Genomic DNA, 16,343 nt, shown 5'->3' with positions numbered 1-16,343 from the left:
AATTGTAGGATTGAATTTCTGAGAAATTATGACTAGTGAATCGAAGATTAAGGATCAAAAGAAATACCATGTAATTATAACGTCAAACTTATTATATTGATCCATATGGATTGATCTGTCGAAAGCGTTAAAGGATTGAACGCTTTTATTGATAGTTATAGAAACGAACGATCCAATTACTTTATCTTTCCACTCTGTAATATAAGTTTATTATTGAATAACGTTCTGGAATCATTAAAAGCAAATAATTTACAACCTGCCAGCGAGCAAACACGTATAAAAATTCGTACAAATTAATTCATTAAAATTACAACCCATAAAAAAGGCCGCGAAATATTCGTGGACCACCCAAAATATAATATCCATTCGACTGACCAAATAAGGAAAAACGATCCGTTTCGAGAAGACGTATAAAGATGAAGTAATCATTGCCCTAATTTCTCAGCCATCTCTTTTTTAATGATTAAACTTCCGTGGCAGATATACATACATTCCCGATGATGATCGTTTCACGGACAATGTTGCAACGTGAAATTATCGGACACGAACGACCGTCGATTTTTCTCCCCGATAACGTTGGATCACGCGTGTAATAATGATAACGCGATCCGACGCGGCGCATCGAATTAATTACCACGTGTCCGCGCGAGCGGCCGAGCGATTTTCTGGTGCACGCCCATCACAGCGGCACCGACGAAACCTGAAATTATTTTTCGGGGCGTGCACGCCGTTACAGTTAATTAACATGCGGTATAATGCGAACGGAAATAATTAACGCCGCGGGGAGATCGTGTACGAAGATATACCGCGCGAACAGCGCGCGCGTAAATCGAATCGAATCGATTTACGCGCGCCGCGTAACCAAGCAGATGATATCGACCGTGTCGAACGCTAAATGTCACTCGATACAATCTACCAACCGATCGACAGGTAACATCCGATCGACGAACCCCAACGTCTTTAATTAAAACAATGAATCTTCGTTACGTAACTTTATGGTTGTAGAGAAGCTGATCTGATGCGGGTTTTCGGGGAGTTTCAGTAATATTGTTTGTTCAGTAGTTAGTAATTATGTATGGAGCTTAATTGAATTTTCTTACACCGCGACTTGAACACATTTTATCAAAATTAGACCTCTAAAAATAATTAGTAATTAAATTCATTTTACATCTCACAGATCTTGAAAATAAGCTCGCCAGAAGTAATGATTGATCTTAACCCAAAGCCTATCTTCGCATATTAATTTTTTCATATCCTTTTAGATATTTCTATTTGCTCACTTTGTAATCAAATAATTGCACAGATCGTAGATAATCTACCGATTGATCATAAGTCAATATAACGTTTTATTGACAACTCTAGCATTCCTGCTTCAAAGTATGCTTCATCCGTCATCACTCAACTCACTTTCTATTTCAGAGAATCTAATTTCATAGAATATTTGACTTTCTTCTGGTTTATTAATCGAGGGTTAAGGTCGCTATCTAAAAGGATTACAAATCAAATGAATTGTGTTGAAATTAATTCAGCGGAACTGAAATTTCATGGTGATTAAAATATTCTCGAGTACAATGGTAGTAACTGGAACACGGTTCGAGGGATCCGAACGAGAAAATCCCATTATATAACGATGCACGGTATCGCGAGGATCGGCAAATAAGTCCATTACTTATTAAGCGTTAACAGGTTTCCAGAGAGCGAATCAAGGTAAGAACACGACCGGCTATCAACGGGATCGTCGTTCACCTATGCCAGCAGCTTAGCAATGATACCTGCGATTGCGTAAGCAACGATCCACGAGAAAGGATAAGCTAAAGCGGGGATGCGAGTAACAAACGGGGCGCGGAATCGACATTTGCCAGCGGAAGGGAGCTAGAAGAAACGAGGGGAATGTTGGTCTACATCGAGAAAACACGTTGCAGGTGCTACTGTTGTCGATAACGGCCGATTTACAAGTAAGTGGCTCGTTAATCATTTTCTTTTTGTTGCTGTTTATCCTTTAATTGCTGTACCAGTTCTAGCTGCAATGTTATTTGCTTGCACAACATCGCTCTCGCGTTATTTCATCTTAGCATTAACCTCTTCAGGATACTGGTACAGAACGTTTTTTCTTTCTCATTCGAACGTGCTTCAAATGTTATGACGAGTATTACTACGAACACAACATTTCTTACGATATTTTTGAATGAAGATGAAGACATCTCTTTGAGACACTGCCAATGTATTTATGCAATTTTGATTTTTATAAACTTTACTGTTAAAAATGTGCAGGACCTTCGTTCTCTTTCAATAAAGCAGCTACAACGTCAATAAATAAATTCAGCATCAAATAATTATCAAACTACTCATCGTTGTTAGGAAACAAATCATCCAACCCCTTGGCTTTTCAACATTTCATTATTCTTCGACAAACATCCTTTGTCCTCGGCATATCAAAAGAACAAATCAGCCACGAAATACGCCGAAGCAAGCACGGTAAACAGGAAAATCAATAGACAGGACAACCTTTGAAAAACACGCTTCATCAGAGGTAACACAATTCCCGAGTTCCACAGAGGACAACTCTCGAAAACTCGCAGACAGTAATAAAATTTATACGAGCATCGCGATATTTAAAATAGAAGCGTCCATAAAGATCGGAGCGGCTGATAGAGGGATAAATCGAGAGGCGATTCGAGCTGACCTCCATTAATTTCACGGGTTATCCTTCGAAAGTCGTAACAGGGGGACAAGATTCGAAGAGGTTCTTTATTGTAGGCGTAAATCACGGACGGAATAGCGGGAAAATTCGGCGAAATCAGCTCGCGAATTTCAACAATCGCCAGGAATCGGCCCGCGATCCTCGCGCGATAATCTGTCGAGCCGCACCGATATGCGGGTCCATCCCTCTCTCCGTGGACGCGTAAAGGTCAGCCTCCACGTAAAGGCCTCTTCAGACGTTCCACATTACCGTGCCCGTTGCCATTTCTGGCAAATAGATCCGTGGCTCTTCTTCTCCTTATTGCGATACGAGTTCGCTTGGACGCTCGAGGAACTGTGGACACGCGCTCGAAGGATGCTTTCCTTTCTTCTTGGTACACGAGGTTCAATATTACTTTAGAGTCAAGGAATTTTCTTTAAAATTCGATCAAAATTGTTATGTTGATCCTCAAACATGATAATATAAAAAGAATTTATATAAACAATTTTGTTCACAAGACATTCTTGAAAATACCTTTCAATCAATATTACTAATTCCATATTTTTCCGAAATTATCAATTGACATAACTAGGTAGGAACTAGAGTAACTCCCTCCCTCCAAAAATATATGTGAATACTAAGGTTATCAAATTGGCAGTGTGTTAAATTAGCAATTAGATACTTTACCGCTGCCGATCAATGAATCTTTTAAAAGATCCTGTACAAAGCACACATCCTCTTGATTTTGCGCTTCAAAGAGCAAGCGAAAATTATCAGCAATCCGAACGACCGTGTCAACCGAATCCAGGATCACCGAACGATCTCCAAGCACGATCGAACGGGCGGAAAACGTGAGCAGCCTTGACGCGCCGCGTCGCGACTTATCGCATTAGTCCCGTTGACGAATCCTCGACAGGTCGAGCAACAGGGTCGATCGTATCGTGGCCACGATTTCGACGAGCATACCCCATTAAGCGGGACAGCCTGTGTCTAACGGAAGCGCGTCAATCAGCACGGATACGACGTCCCATCCCGACACGTTTCGCGATCGTACGAGTGGTCGCGATAGCGTTCGCACGACCGCACGCTCTTCTCGCAAGCGGAGACACGCGGCGTTTTCTCGCGATCGACGCGACTGCCGGAAGGTCGTACCAGCAGCCTCATCATCGGCACTTGAGAAATAGACACATTATGGGTGCATTAGCCGCGTCGAATCGCTCGCAAGGGCGATATCGTCATCTCGTGGGACGAAGCGCGACGATAAGCTTGCCACAAACCGCTTCTCCCCGAGTCTTGAATCTGTTTTTCTGCGATCCTTGCTTTAATAGCCGTGGTTTTTATATTTCTAGATGTTTGTTGAAGTTTGAGAATGTTTGTAGAAGCAGTGGAAATTGATTCCTTTATAGGGGATGAAAGAGTAATTAAACTCTTCGAGATGTTAATTAATAGATGTCTTTTAATGTCATGTGATAACGAACCTTAAAATCCGTGCAGCGTAATAAAAACGTGGGATCAGCAAAAAAATCACTACCATGTAAGACATCAATAAAGAGGTGCAAGCAACCGCCGCATCGCGTGCACCAAAATTCCTGGTCGTTCAATTAACACCGCCCCAAATTACAAATTTCCTTCCTCGTTCTTCGATTAAACGGACCGGACGATGGCGCATTAAAATTTTTACGCTCTCCGAGGCGACGTGGTTGACCAATAACGCCCATTACGATACACAGGGACCGCGTTCCTACACCCTGAACCGAACCGTGCCGCCGATGCACCTGAATGCAGGTGCATCGTCGACTCGGTGAAAGGCCGCGGATGGCATTGCACCACGACGACGACGACGAAGAGGACCGTGTCCAGTACACTTATTCGCCACGGTACCGGGGCACGACACGCTCTTCTCCGTGTCCACGCGTTCGAAAATAAATCCACCAATTGTCGCGTCGAGTTTCACACGCTTCGCGTCGTTCGATTCTTTCTGCTCGGTCGGTTCGACCGCAACCAATGCATACTCATCCTGGCACCGGGTAATAAAGACGCGTTCCGCCATTGTAGTGGCTCGTGGTGGCATGGCGTTTAAAAATGCAACTTCATCAAGTGCAGTCGTTTCGCGTGCTTTTCATCGACGAACGATGAATATACCGCCCGTGTTTCATCGCTAATGGAGATGTATAAAATCCGCCTCGTTGGATCTTGTCTCGAAATTAAGAGAGTACACGCGGAGATTTCTTGCCGAAATTTATCATTGATTCTTATGTATCTTTATGAATTACGAGTCATTGCTTGGAAAAGGAAGATTGTTTGCTGTTCCATTGAGAAAGCAGTCATTCTCTTAACCCTTTGACTGTTGAACATTACGAAATAAGAATTAAGTCAATAACACTTATCACAATTTTTTTCAAATTTCATTTCATTTCTCTATTTATTCTTTTTCCATTGTTTTATCACATCATTATAATCTGATAACATATGATGTGTAATTAGTAATATACGTTTAGTCCATAGCAATCAAAGAGTTAAACATTATTACAAGCCCTAATTACGTGTGAAAGAAGTACTAATAACTTGCTATCAAATTCCATGACCGTTATTTCAAAAGCTAAGTGTACCGATTAAATTTTTCATTTCAAGCAATAAAAATAATAATACCATTAATCAAGATACATAGAAATCATATTCGATCAAAACAAACATAATTTCCATCTAGATAGAACCAGTTAAAGTGCCGTGAATACAGGTTAATTAACGAGTGACTCGATAAATTCTCACGAAGGAAATTGACTGCGAAAAAGGATAAGAAAAATGAAGGTTCGTTTTACCGGCCACGTGGTCCCGGGTATTCCGCGCGATCGCACGAGACACTTGGTCGTCGGTCCGACTCCCACGCGTGCACGTGCTCACGCACGATCTCTCGTGCGTGCAACGGATGAGTGCGTATGGTAATGACAGGCCAGGAAACGCCGGTCGGGCGCCAGCGAGCTGCCTCGGGCCATAGCTACCTGCAATCTCCTCGAAATATCGGGCTGACTACCTTGAGAAACGACCAAGGCCGTGCAAATCAAATCAATTTCTTTCTAATTGTACATCGTACCAGCGATGTTGATCCTCGTTCCATCATGCCTCGAATCAACTGCTGCGTGTCGACAAATCACGCTAGCCTTGCGTGTTCCTCGTACTTGTCACTTACTACAGGTTATTTAACACGTTCCCTGTTACACTGTAAACGGACATGTGTAGCAAGACACATTAAAACACCAATTATTGAGAACATGATTGATTAACGCGTTTGCTACCAGCATTCAATTGCAAATTTATTTCTTTCTTTTTTAAATAAAGTAACGTAATACCAGATGAAATACAAGGTCTGCGACAAATTATTTATAAAAAACGATCTGTTCCTCTCGTGTATCAACAATGGGTTAAATAACTTCGAACAGAGCTCCGGCTATCGCGAAAGCCCGGTAATTTCAGCAATTACAAACAATGTTAGTCAACGGTGAAAGCGAAGCAAGCGCGAACGGTCAGCAAACATACATCCGATGTAGAAAAAGGTTTCAAGTGAACGAAACAAATGTGCGAGCTACGCGTGCCTTAGCCAGCGATCGCGGCAACCTTTAATCGTTTTCGCCCGAAACGGGCAGGGCACGCGTGGAACCCCAACAAATCTGCTTTTAATCGACTCCGGCCGACTAGGCGGACCCGTGTCGCAATCCAGCAACGACTGACAACCGGCCACCACGATTTGTCGCGATGTAATCTTGTTCTGCGCCTCGATTGTCGCAATTCCATCGCTTGGCCGACATCCAGCGAAAATCACGGCTGTTCCAGAAAAGTTTTCACACGGATGAACGAACATTCTCTGTTTCGAGAGCAGAAGGAGTATAAAGTACGAGAGAATTTTTCAAACTTTCAATTCTTCACGATATCATGTTATAAATAAATTGTACGCAAGCTGTATTTTGCATCTTTACTGTGCAGGCTACCTCAGATATACTACAACACACTTTCCCTTTCGTATAATTCAACTCGATCCATTCGTCATAAATTTATCAGGAACATTCAATGGCAATTTGTAACGAAACACAAGGCACAAAGAACCGACCGAAAGATAATGACAGATTTACAAAAATCCATATAATTGATACAATGTATCAAGAATGGAGGAACTCATAATTCCCCGCGTAATTCAGTGAAGGCATTACATCACGGAGTGGCCGAACAAAGAGTCTGCTCGAAGCAAGAAAAATATCGAAAAGAAATCTCGTAAGCAAGCGAAATGATGGTTAATACATTATACACAGAACCCAGGGGCGATACACGATCGTTCGCGCGGATCCAATGAAATCAATCGTCGCCGCAAACGAGCCGGATAACGAACGTCGATCGATGATGAATAATCGATCGTTCGAATCCGAATTGGCATTTCTTTTTTGCCCCCTTGTCCAACGGACCGCGTATCCGTTCGCGTTTCACCGCTTTAACAGCCGAGGAAGTGAACACCCACGCAGCTCGCGGGCTGGTTTCGCGGGCTAGACGCGTTTCACGCTTCGCTTGCGGGATCATTCTTTCAACGTACAATGTGGGAGATCGATATCGGCCCGGGTATCGACAGTGTATCGCGTTTCACGGTTGCACGAGCCCGAGATTTCTTTTTTTTTTCTGTCGGTACGGTTCGATAGCAAACGGTGCAGGCACTTGCTTCGCGTCGCCGCAACAGCAAAGACATTCACACCTACGGGATAAACGGGAGAATTACACGGCTGACGGTGAACCAGCTCGGTATCCGGGACTGATTTATCGAGCAAGCTGACTCGCAGCAACGGCGCTCGTAAAAATAATACGATTCGGTGGATCCAAGTTCGAGCGAGATTTACACCCTTCCCGAGACTTTATAAGACGACTAGGCGGCGTGTTGGCGCTAACCGTGCCAACAGCACACGCTCCGGACACCACGGTAATGCCAACTTCACCAGCTCACGGCCATAAAATCGTGAATTATTAACGTTAATATGTATCACGGGTCGAAGTGATCGCGTCGCGGAATCAGATTAAACAGGTTTCTTAACCGATCTCCGTACCTAAGTACCATTGTTATCTGTGTCATATTTATTGCAGGGGAATGGAAAAATCGACCGGGCACGTGGAAATTTAGTCCATTTATTATTTTTGCGTTTATGGACACGATAAAGTGTCGCGTTAAACGACTTTGAACACTATCGGGTTCTTGCAAATTTATGTTGAAAGCGTATAACAAATGATAAAAGTATCAATACTCCCTCGATGATTAGTTACGAATAATGCCAGGAAAACAAGAAAAATAATGAAGAAAATGTGAAGTATATTTTGAACGACAAATCATGGAATTTTCATTAAGAAATTTTTTAGAAAGGATTCGATCGATTGGTGGAAGTAGGAGTGAACGAAGCACCTCGAGGAAATCTCGCGGGACTTAGGCGAATTGAGTGCGCCATAAAGTGTCACGGCGGGAAATGTTTTACGATGATGCAAGTTTGTTGTGCCGCTGGAAAATCGAGGTCGAGTTTGCATGGGCAACAGTGCCGTTGCCTCGTCGTTGGTGGTTTTATGCAGCCAGCATATTTACGCCTCTCTTTGCCCGTAACAGAATGCATTGTTGGGTCATCGTAAATGCTCGCGTGTGACGCGCGCCTCTTGTTTGACCCTTTTCGGCGCATCCAAGTTTCACCGAGATGCACCGATGCTTTCGACGTGGATGCAACAGACAAGTGTGAATTGCATTTCTTCTCAAATGCACTTTCGTGGACAAATTGTGAGATATATTGAAATATGATATTATAAATTACTTATAGGGATCTCTGATGACTGATGACTTAAATATAACATAATAAAATTAATTAATAAAAAAAAAGAAAAATTCTTTTTCTTCTAAAATGATTGCAATAAAAAGTTAAAAAATCTACAGCTTTCATATCCGAACCAATTTTGTTACTCCAATTCTATGAACTCTACTATATAGTATGAAATCGAGGAGATGCGTTTACCAATTCCACGGTATATTATAAGATAAGTGGAACAACAGCAGAACACGGACGGCATTGTGATCGGGCAAAGAGGGGCGCGTCGAGAGACGTTAGAAAATGTCTTTCTGGGATGGAGAAAAGAGAGTAAGAGAAGGGCAAAGGTGGGCAATAAAATCGAGTTATTATCCTTATTATCGGCAGCGTTGCGAAAGTGTACGCGTGGGCCGCGTGTACACTCATTGTCGTACTATGTGCACCCGCGTAGTCTACCACGATGTATCCTTTCAATTCGAGGATCGATAATCGAGCGTGTGTTAATTATTATCTTGTCAAACGTGAAATTAGAGAAACAACTTTACAGTCGACCAAATAAAGAAAAATTACAAATTGGTGTATTAACAATGCTCCAATCCTTTCCTTCCTTATTTCCATATTTTCAAAAAAATCAGATATCAATTGTTTGAAATTTCCTAGTAAAAGAAAGTAACACTAATTACATACAACGCACAGTTATCCCTACATTTCAACAACCTACGAATCGCATAATGTGTCTGTCGCCTTTCCCCTTAGAAAGATCTATCGAATAGTCATTACTCCCTGCGTCGATCCGCTTTCAAGATAATTCACATTGTATTACAATTCACATTACACCGTATACAAGGTAAGAGGGGAAAAAGAAAGCAGCCGGAAAATGAGCCGCTTCAAAAGAGGCCGTAAGCACACACTGATCGGAACGATCATTATCGATCTAACCGCGTGCGGTAACACAAAGTGAATTCCAATAAACTGGCCGGGCATTTTTCCGCATCCCACGTGGCACGCGGAGTTCACGCATCGTTCGCAACCGCGTACGTATACAAGTATCTCCCATTGACAGAAGCCAAGATTAAGGATCGACTTCGTTCGTGCACGTGGATGGAATTGCTCGAATTGCCGCAAGTCCATCGGCCACTCTTGTTTACTCTCTATTCGGAGTACGACTGCAGAATTCGAGTGCATCCGTTGAACGCGGAAGACGAACACAACGAGCATTGTACAGGAAAATTCCAGTACATCAGAGGTGATTTCACGGATCGTTAAGATTTTTAGAAAAGATAATTCAGAATTCCCTAGATTCTAAAACACTACTTAAAAACTAGACCGAATATTTTGCTTCCTTTTCATGGATTATATAAATATAATTATTTCGTCGAGTTATTTTACTTCGCACGAAAATTCTAATCATCGAATCGCAGATACCGTGGTAACAGCAGAATCTCCGTACGCCTCTAGAATTCGAGCGGATCCATCGAACGCGGAAGGCGACCCGCTCGGTCGCCACTTGTCCCTGAGAATTCCAGGACAAGTGGCACGGCTCCGCGGATGCTGCACGACGGAGCAAGGTGAAGCAAGGTGAAGCAAGGTGAAACGAAGTGTGGTCGTTCTCGTATACCTTCCTTCCTTCCTCCCGCTTCAGTCTGCCGTCTTGCCTCTTCTTCTGCAACGTCGGCCCCGAGGAGCACGCGGCGCGGCGGCGAGGAAGAAGAGGACGCGAGTCGTGAGCATTCAGCCGAAGCAGGTTAATATCTCGACATTGTGGACACAAGTAATGGGGGCCTTTACGCTTCAGGACGCTTTAGCGGATGGTAGAGCCGCGACTCGACGGCGCAGGCGGCAGCGGATTCTCCTATCGCAACCTCTCGTCCTGCTTTTTTTTTTTTTCGTTTCCTCTCTTTCCTTTTCTCTTTCTACTATTTATTTCTCAGCTGATTTACTACCTGTATTTGGAACTTTATAGTCCGAGACGCATTAGCGGACAGCTGCTTTAATAGCCGTGGATTTGGCTATCGGCTGCCCGCGCTAACATCTGTTCTTTTTTTCTTCCTATTTATCGGTTTAATGATCGTGTACGTGTATAGGACGAGAAGCGAGGCAGGATCGTTTGTCGCGGAGAATGGAAGCCTAAATAACGGTGGATTTCGCTGTGGGTGTACCTAACACCTTTCCTCCGTTCATTGCCACCTTCAGGACCACTCTAAACTTCTAATGTTGCGAACGTACTGGAAGAGGTAATGGTCCTTGCCACTGTCGAGTTTTTTTCTTTTTTCTTAATGTTCGTCCGATCTTCTGCCATGTAATTGACGTTCCGCTTTGAAACGTTTCACTGGAGATACGGAACTTAATAACGCCAAATTTTGCTATTGATGGTCCTAATGATCTCTATCGGAATTACTCGAAACGAGCCTAAATGACTATGGCGATCACTCATACCTGTCGGTGATTGATCTCTTCATCGATACCACTGCGATGCCGTATTCCGCACTTGGCAATTACAATTTTTAGAAGCTTCCACTCGCTAGTTATCCGGTCATTACTTTTAACTATTTCAATTTCTATTGCAATTTCCTTATTCTTTTTCTATTAATAAATAATATTATTGAAAATACTTAATGCGCTCTACTTTATTCTCCGTTCCTTTCCATTGATTTCTGCTTTCTTTCCCTTTCATAAAATCACATCATCATCGACGTTTATTCATCCCAGGAATAAAACGAGCCTCAGAATTTGTTTGCGGACTGAATTTTTCGATGTCTCCATTCAATTACCAGCGTCTCCTGTGTGGCACGTTGCTCTCGTGGGAACAATGGCCGCATTCATCCTAATCAAAAGGCTCGAACACCTCTAAGCAGCGCGAATTCGACCCAGCCCCGATATATTTGTCGACGTCAGCCCTGAATCCATTAATTCGATTCCGCATTATGCAAATCTAAGCGGCGAGCTAACGCTCCGCGTCTCGAACAGGCTCGCGTGGGCGAGACACACGGGGCCCGCTACTTGTAGCACTCGTTCCAGCTGCCGCTCGGATTCGTTCAAACAAATTCGAGGCTACGACCAGCCTGCTGGTTTCGCGTAGGCCGATCATCATGATGTACAACCAACGACACGTCAGAGACTCGTCCTTTCCGCGGAAACGACCACCGCTTCGCGACCTGTTCCACGAGTAATTGACGGACAGTCACGTTTAAGATTCGTCTTTGCGAAGAAAGTTCCCTGGGCCTCGAAAGTGTGCTTTGTGAACAGATTGCTCGATCATATTTGCAATAGAAACACAAAATATTCCTATTTATAAACCGATTTTTCAATAATAATCATATTTTCAATGGTAAAGCAAAATATTTCTATCCAGAAACCGAGAATTAATTAGAGATAACTGGTGTATCAGTGTCGACAAAAGTATCATCGCGATCCTCTCAGCCATAAACGCGTCGACACGTCGCGCACTTCCGTAAACAAACGACGATTCGAAGCTACTCACGTCCATTGGTCATTCGTTGATTAAGTATCAACCTGTAAAATCCTCGACTGTAAAACGATTATCATCAACCGTCGCAACTTCCTCTTCAAACGAAATTAAAACGACTCGATTTTTTCGCGGTAATAAACCTCAAACGTCTTATTTCTAGCCAGAGAAACTTGCATCGACGGATCGCTGTATTCTCACCCGTTCGTTTTCTTTTCTCATTTCTCGAGTGTAATTAAAACGACTGACCGTTTCGCGACTGTAAACGTTAAACTTCGTGCCTTCGAGTTTAACAGCTTCTCCGGTTAGATCCATCGAGTCGCGATCTATAGAATTCGTTTGTCCGCGAGACCGAGTCGCGCTTTCTCCTCGAATCAGCCGCGATACGGGCAACCCGTTCGACGTTGTTCGTTAAACGCGATACACCTGCGCGGGTGTGACTAATTAGAATCGCCAACGAGACCGACAATCAACGATTCCCTCGGCGGAACGACGCTTTAAACGACCGCACGAAAATGGTCCGGGTCAGATCGACGTTTACGTAACCCTCTCGTCCGATATGTACGAACAACGTCGACGGATGAACTTTCGTGTAATGAAAGTCGAATGAAAGTTGGCTGTAATAACGGCGATTCCTTCCGAAGGTTCGACCGAGCGATTGTCGACAGTCGGATTGTCTTTAGTTTGCGGAAAGAAGAGGAGTGTTCGATCGTTACGACCTGTGTCGTAGCGTTCATTAGCGACACAGATGCTTAAGGATATATTCATTTTTCAATTTATTTTACGTTGCATATTATAAAAGAAACCTGCAAGGATCGTTGCAGCGACCCGGTGTAATTGAATACACCGTTTGAAATCAATCCTCTATCAAAGTGATTACTTTGAGAAGTTAATCATTAATAACCGTGTCGAGCATTAACGAAACGTTACGTATTTATCGTGAACAAGTTGAAAGGAATCGTAGAAAAACTTTCATTTTAGATTGTGCCTTTAAACGAGGATAAAGGAGTTGATCTTTAGGTAGAAAGTTCCTGCATTATATTCATCTCGAGAAATTGGACATGCACTGTAGCGACGAAAAGGAGAATTGGAAACGAGACGTCGTGCTTTTTGATACACTGAAAATACTGTGTCATCCGAAGATCATCTAAGTTTTTTAACAGGAATGACAAGAAGAAAATGTTCCTTCGAGTGAACTTTGAACGATTCATATTTCAAATGAAATTACGAATTGATTTAACTAAAATTTTCATATCAGTTCATCAATAATCAGTTCTATTATAATGTTACTTCATTTTAATTTAATTTAATTTAATTTAAATTTTCACCTAACAAATTTATGAAAAAGGTTTCATTACGCCTTCTTCCCTTTTACCCTACAATTTGTATAGTGTACATAATATTATTCCATCAATTCTGTTGTAATGTTACAACATCTTAAATAAACAACAAATTTGTATTTGCCACATGTTTCATATCAAGCCTACCAATAATCCCCTTCCAAATTACATCACTTATACCTTCTTCAAAAGGTATGTCCATCAAGGTGTTGATCACTAACCCTGGCCAACATACGTTCTCCAGGCGAAGCAAAGAGAACCGGTGCCGGTAACGTAACAAAAGTCGTCGACCGTGTTCGAATCGCGTTTGTTCCTTCACGAAAATACTCTGGCAGCTGCGCGTGCCGATTGGCCGAGTAAAAGCGGGACACGTTAGACGAGGATGGGATCCGTGTCGAATGGACCCGCGTGTCTCGATCCTCTCCTTGTGTAGAGGCCTGTCGTGGGAACGAGGCGAGCGAAGCGCGGAAGCGTGATGCCAGGCCTCGGGGAAGAGCCTCGCGTTTTCGTACGATGATAAATGATCTCATCACCGGCATTTAGAACGCGCCAGCAAGACGTCGGTAGGCCGAAACGAGTCTGGACGATTTGGCCGGTGAAGGTGGAACCTCGAAGAGAGGGGAGGGCTCGTTTAGACAGGACAAAGGGTGAAAGGGCACGGATCGCGTGGAAGCGTTCCTTATACCCAGAGGGTGGTTACAACGAATTTCACGCGAGCCGGAATAATCGTTAGACGACGTGAATCGTTTCGTTTCTAATTATCTGTTCACAAATCCGTGCAGTCATGTCGACCAGAAGCCGCGTAACTACGCCTGTCCGATTCGGTTACGAGTCAATCATCGGTTTTTCGGGGATCATTAGCGCTATTCTGTTCCTGAGGCTTGTTCTTCGAGTTTCTTCGAGTGATACGTCCTTTTTTTTTCTTTTGATCACTGACAAATAGGGGGTGGAGGGTCACGTCTGACAAGTAGATTTCTTGTTTAACACTTTGAGAGATTCATTTAAAATTTCATGTATAATTACTAATTTTATATGAAATGTTAATTTATTTCTTTCTTCAATCAAAATTAATATAAAAGATAAAGTTCCACTGATTCCAATGTAAGAAATAATTAAACAAAATTATCAAACATCTCTACCCACCATTTAACTCCGAAGCAAAATAAACGAATGAACTACAGACGGAAGAAGCAGACTAATTGAATTGCAGCCCCAGAATCCAACAGCCGTCCGCAGACTGCGTCCAACGTTATTACTACTAAATCGTTGAGACGGCAGAAGACTGAAAACGCAAAAAACAGCGGACCAACGAGTCTTCCGTCGAGGAAGGAACGAAAGGGTGAGCGAAACTGGATATAGATTACATCGCGGGGGATGCGCGTACTCTATAACCGTAATAACCAGTTAAACGTTTCGCGACGACGGAATGGCGACGGGAGTAGCGGAGATGAGGCAGGACGTGGGGTCAAAAACTAATATCGAACCCCTTGGGAGGGCTGAGCAATTGCGGTCGCGAGGTACCCTCCCGGCTACCGTGAGCCGCGCCACGCCGAGGAACTTTGGTCCGCGTCGCGTCGACGGGCGTCGGCTGCCACCCACGGGATCGGATTCAATAATTTCGCCGCGAGTAGGGCTAATTTTGAATGCCATTAGTTAGCACACGCCGCCTGGGATGATCCAACTGCCTCTCCAACGGATTCTTATTTCCTTCTCTATCTCGCCCTTCCTTTCTTCCCCCTTATCCTCACCCTTTTCTCTCTTTGTTCGCGATCGTCGTTCCAATACACCGCTACCAGTGTTATAAAGCTGAACGCCAACGCGTTTCGTCTCCCTATCCCACCCATCCGTACGTATCTTTGTCTTTCTTTTCATTTTTTTCGTCGTCGACTGAACGACCCCTTCTTCTTCGTTTTCTTCTTCTTCTTCTTCTTCGACGCGGCATGGCGCCACTTCTGATTGAATCGACTGCGCGCGTTATGCCAGGGATTCGCCCGTCGTGGATCGTGCCCCGTCCCCGACGCGACGGATTCCACGGGATAGTTTCTCTCGGCCATTTCCCAGCGTGGATCGGTACGCGTGGTATTGGGTCACTGGGCGCGCGGATCGAGATTCCCTTTGTTCTCGTCCTCGTCAAGGAATCGATGGCTCGTCGCGTTTCCACGCGAGACACTCTTCTCTTCCGTCAGTGGGCGATCTCCCGGCGTATCGTGTCGTCGATAGAAGCTTTGATATTCTTTAACGATCAGGAGTGTTTCACGGAACGAAATTAATTGCATCAAGAATGCAGCTTGTACGATAATTAGACATTTCAACGGGTATCGCCGATATACCGATTGTTAACACTCGATCCTTCCACAACTAATTGATCTCCACTTGGTAACTCGGTAATAATATTAGAACCTTTATGAGGCAATAAAACTCACCGACTCGTGTTGACTAACGTAGGCGGCGAATCACCGGGACAATACTGCATTGTGATCCATTGATGATCTCCACCCTGGCTGAAATCTCGCTGAAGCTCTGTAACACACAGAAACGCTGTTATTACTTCGATCATTAACGTCGGCAGGCAAAGATTGTGGGAGTACATTAACGTGCCTAACTTTCAAATATTTTCTCGAATCCTATATCGTATGAAAATTGTATCAAAGTCAATACGTATCGATTGAATCGTAAATCCCTTGTTAGCAGTTGAACTTGAAGAGTATCGGGAAAGGAATACGCATGGAAAGGAAGTCACGGAAAAGCCGAGCAGAGAAAGAATAGAGGATCGCGAGACGAATAGAGAAGCGACGCGACGGATCGATCGGTCGGCCATTAGGCGATTCTCGTATCGGCAGCTCGAGCTCTCGGCTATTGCCCGTACACGGCTACGTAGTCGCTCACGTAGCCCGCTTTGATGTGCACCGCGCCGCTGCATTGTAGATGCATTATAATGCATACCCACTAAGAAAGAAGCCAGGCTATGTTGGTATTATGCCCGCGCGCGACTGCGAGCTCGCCTCCTCTCGCTGCAACCGAGCTTCGATAATCAAATGTGCCTT

At 43.7% G+C, this 16,343-nt stretch overlaps 1 long non-coding RNA gene across 1 annotated transcript in view; it reads right to left on the bottom strand.

The window, feature by feature from the left end:
* Positions 1-16,343, bottom strand: part of LOC123987859 — a 140,734-nt gene that overhangs the window by 72,998 nt on the left and 51,393 nt on the right. The window contains exon 3 of the long non-coding RNA XR_006829498.1: positions 15,723-15,819. This is a non-coding gene — a long non-coding RNA (uncharacterized LOC123987859). The remainder of the gene's footprint in view (positions 1-15,722; positions 15,820-16,343) is intronic.

The sequence above is a fragment of the Osmia bicornis genome, chromosome 6 (genome assembly GCF_907164935.1).
Source record: "Osmia bicornis bicornis chromosome 6, iOsmBic2.1, whole genome shotgun sequence".
In the NCBI taxonomy this organism is placed as follows: Eukaryota; Metazoa; Arthropoda; class Insecta; order Hymenoptera; family Megachilidae; genus Osmia; species Osmia bicornis.
Note: the sequence above shows the minus strand (reverse complement) of the source record. Positions and strands in the feature narration are given on the sequence as shown.